The sequence below is a fragment of the Capricornis sumatraensis genome, chromosome 15, assembly GCF_032405125.1.
Source record: "Capricornis sumatraensis isolate serow.1 chromosome 15, serow.2, whole genome shotgun sequence".
NCBI classification, from domain to species: Eukaryota; Metazoa; Chordata; class Mammalia; order Artiodactyla; family Bovidae; genus Capricornis; species Capricornis sumatraensis.
The window spans coordinates 43491968-43495996 of NC_091083.1; the positions used below are offsets into that span (position 1 = coordinate 43491968).

Here is a 4029-nt window from a genome sequence, read left to right on the forward strand (position 1 = left end):
CACAGGAATGCAGGGGCACACAATTCAGCCAATAAAGCCAGTATGTGTATAAGCTAAGTCTATGCTAACCCAAGAAATTATTGCTGGAAGATGGGCAGCAGGCTTGGTTTGCCTGAACCCTACATTAGAAGGCAAGTCTTAACAACTGGACCTCCAGAGATCCAAACTCTGAGGGTCTATGGGACATTGAAGCATGAAGCCTGTGACAAAGTAGGAAGGGTATCTCTGAAATGGTGATACACTTCTCTGATTTTTTAACCCTCTCCATGTTGGCCTTGGGTGAGAGGTTAACCCTTAATGAGAGGTGTCCTGTCCAGAACAGCTGCCCATGGTCATGCGATTGCTGAGCACTTGAAATAGGGCTAATGTCACTGAGGAACTGAATTCATTTCATTTCATTTTAAATCATTTGTCTTCAAACTGAACTGTAAAACGTGTTTTCCTGTGAAATGCAATTTTATAGTTTTGATAGACATCCATTTTATTTTATCTGTTTTGGGGGAACACAGGAAAATAGGATTTATTGGTAGTCATGAGTAAGGAGGCTGGCGCCAAGGCTCTCGTGAGCGAAAGACCCACCATCCGTCCAGGGGAACATGATTAGGGATGTATTTGGCCCCACAGCCGTCCAGGGTAAGCTGCTTTTCTGCCACCATGTCTTCAAATTCATCTGCTTTAAACTTAGTAAATACCCACTCCCTGGAGATGTGGGTTTCCTGGAGGCCAGGCCCCCCTGTTGAGGGCCTCAATCACATCCTCTTTGTTCTGCAGCTTGGACATTATGACTTGGCCAATGTGGACCCTGGCCACTGTGCCCTGGGGCTTTCCAAAAGCACCACACATATCTGTCTGGAGCTAGATTGGGGGCAGCATGCCAGTCATGAATGTCCACTGGAAAGGGCTGTCTCCAAGGTCCCTTAGGGCAACCCATACAGGCAACGGGCTGAATACATTGTCAAGGAGTTTGCTGTCTGTAACCATTGCATACCAGGCTACCATGGGGAAAACAGCACAGTTGGCTTAATTGCCTGCAAATTACTTAAACTATTAAAAAGGGTGTGTCTCAATTATGATGCCCAATCAGTGAGGAAAATACACTGACATTCAAAAGTTAGAATGAAAAACAGGTACACTATCTCATTAATAATTTTTATGTTGATTAGGTTTGAAATGAACATTTTCAATATGTTGGATTAAATGAAATACATGATTAAAATTAATTTACCTGTTTCAGAAACAGGTATAGATACAGAGAGCAAACAGATCGTTGCCAGAGGGAAAGGTTGGGAGAACAAAGAAATAGGTGAGGGAGATTAAGAGCTACAAACTTCCAGCTGCAAAATAAATGAGTCACGGGGGTGACCTGTACAGTGTGGGGAATACAGTCAGTAAATAGGTAGTGTCTTTACATTGACATATTGTAACTAGTTTTACCCTGGTGATCATTTTGAAATGTATAGAAATGTCAAATCCCTGTCTTGTACAATGGGAATTAACAGTGTTGTAGGTCAACTATACTTCAGAAACAAACAAAATAAGAGATCAGATTTATTGTCAGTGAAGGTGGGTATAGGGTGGCAAATCAGAAGAAAGGGGTCAAAAGGTGCAAATTTCCAGCTATAAGATAAATGAGTTCTAGGGATACAATGTACAATATGACACATTTAATTAACACTGCTCTATGCCATGTATGAAAGTTGTTAAGAGAATAAATCCTGAGAGTTTTCGTCACAAGGAAAAGTATTTTTTTCTATTTCCTTAATTTTCTATGTATGTGAGACAATGGATGTTTATTAAACTCATTGCAATAATAATTTCATGATGTATGTAAGTCTAATCATTATGCTATATACCATTTGGGCTTCCCTGGTGGCTCAGAGGTTAAAGCATCTGCCTGGGATATGGGAGACCTGGGTTCGATCCCCGGGTCAGGAAGATCCCCTGGAGAAGGAAATGGCAACCCACTCCAGTACTCTTGCTTGGGGAATCCCATGGAGGGAGATGCCTGGTAGGCTACAGTCCATGGGGTCACAAAGAGTCGGACACGACTGAGCGACTTTACTTACTTACTTATATGTATTTAGGTATATGTCAATTATACTTCAATAAAATTAGAAGAAAAAGTTTAAATTAAAACTTTAAAAATTAATTTTATCTGTTTCTTTTCTACTTTTTATAATGTGGGCACAAGAAAATCTTAAATTATCTGTCTGGTTTGCACTATATTTCTATCAGGCAGGTTAAAATTTTCGTCCTCCAAAATCTCATTGCTCACCAAAGACAAGACACTGGGTAAACAAAAAGATTAATTCCTTCTTCCAAAATTATTAAAGTTCCAGGTCCCTTGTGTCTTCTTTTACTAAGATTAAGATAAGCAAAACCAACCATTTCTTCCTGTGTAATATATTATTAAATCTCCCATTACTAGCCATATTTGTAAGTTCTTTCAACAGTATTTTCAACATTAAAATCCTATTAAATCATACCTACATTTAGGAGTCAGGAATACTTTTCTTCATAATGAAAAGATGCTTCTTTTGAGGTCATCCTGCTCTCCTGGCACTTCTGGCTTTTTCCCAGGACATCTTGACCTCATTTGTCCCCCGATTCCTCTCACTCTTTTTTTTTTCTCCTCGTCCCTCAGTTACCAGGAAATTCTTGGATAAGACATCTGCTATTCTTTCTTTATTTCTGCCTAACATGAGCTAAAAACTTAGTCTCGTTTCTTCATCTGAAATATGGGAGAGAGACATTGAATCTCACAGCATTAAAAGTTAAAGAATTACAAGCTAAAAATACAAACAAAATAAATGTTTGATAGGATGTCAACATAACTGGGTTGGTTGTCAAAAACAACTAACAAGTTGTAGGCAGAACTTCTGGACATCTGACTCCACGGTTCAATTTCCTCTTACTCCAATCACTGCATGCCTCACACCCAACAAAAACTGTCTAAAATTTGCTAAATGATCACAGAATCCATCCAATATCACATCCTCATCATGAAATACAGGACAGGGGGAAATAAAAGAGATGGGTTTTGCTTTATCTTTTTTTTTCTTCCTGGCATCAACCTGCCTTTAGAAATAACGAAATCATTTGTTGGAAGGACGTCCACTTTGAAGATCACTTGCTACCTAACTGTCTTGGTCATTTAAGTAGATCTCAAGGAAGATTTAAAGAGTTTCTCACCCTTGTTACTCAGATAAAAGGAAGAATCAGGTGCTGAATTTGGTTTTGTGTGTGTGTGTGTGTGTGTGTGTGTGTGTGTGGTTTAATATTTGATGAAGCTTCCATTTCAAAGACACAAGTGTTGCTATGTGAGTTTTATTTTTTGTCTTTTAATTGAAGTGATGCAGATTGAATCAAAGATAAAAATACATTCAGGTACAAAAGGGAGAAAATATTTACATCCAGAAAAGTAACATACAAGTGTCTGGCCTCATGTACCTCAAGAAACATTTTCTCACGTATGTAGGAAAAGCAATGCACAGCATAGTGGCTTAAATTAAAAAGCACAAGGGAAAGAAAAGTTGGTAAAGACAATCAGCAGAAAAATACAAAAGATCAACCTACCAAAACTGAGAAGGGGAAGATAGGAAAGGATCTACATGAATCAAATCCTCATATGACATAGCAGAAGTTCAGGAGAGAATGTAGGAAGATTAAAAAATCAAGAATTCTGGGAAGCCAAGTTAATTAGAGTTATGAAGGCAATTACTCAGTTCAGTTCAGTTGCTCAGTCATGTCCGACTCTTTGCGACCCCATGAACTGCAGCACACCAGGCCTCCCTGTCCATCACCAACTCCTAGAGTTCACTCAAACTCATGTCCATCGAGTCGGTGATGCCATCCAGCCATCTCATCCTCTGTCGTCCCCTTCTCCTCCTGCCCCCAATCCCTCCAGCATCAGAGTCTTTTCCGATGAGTCAGCTCTTCACATGAGGTGGCCAAAGTATCAGAGTTTCAGCTTCAGTGTAAGTCCTTCCAAAGAACACCCAGGACTGATCCCCTTCAGAATGGACTGGT

At 39.6% G+C, this 4029-nt stretch overlaps 1 non-coding gene across 1 annotated transcript; it reads right to left on the reverse strand.

The window, feature by feature from the left end:
- Nucleotides 1-899: 899 nt before the first annotated feature.
- On the reverse strand, nucleotides 900-1034 carry LOC138091982 (small nucleolar RNA SNORA70). The gene has a single exon (XR_011146002.1). It is a non-coding gene; the product is annotated as a small nucleolar RNA SNORA70 (small nucleolar RNA).
- Between the last annotated feature and the right edge of the window lie 2995 nt (nucleotides 1035-4029).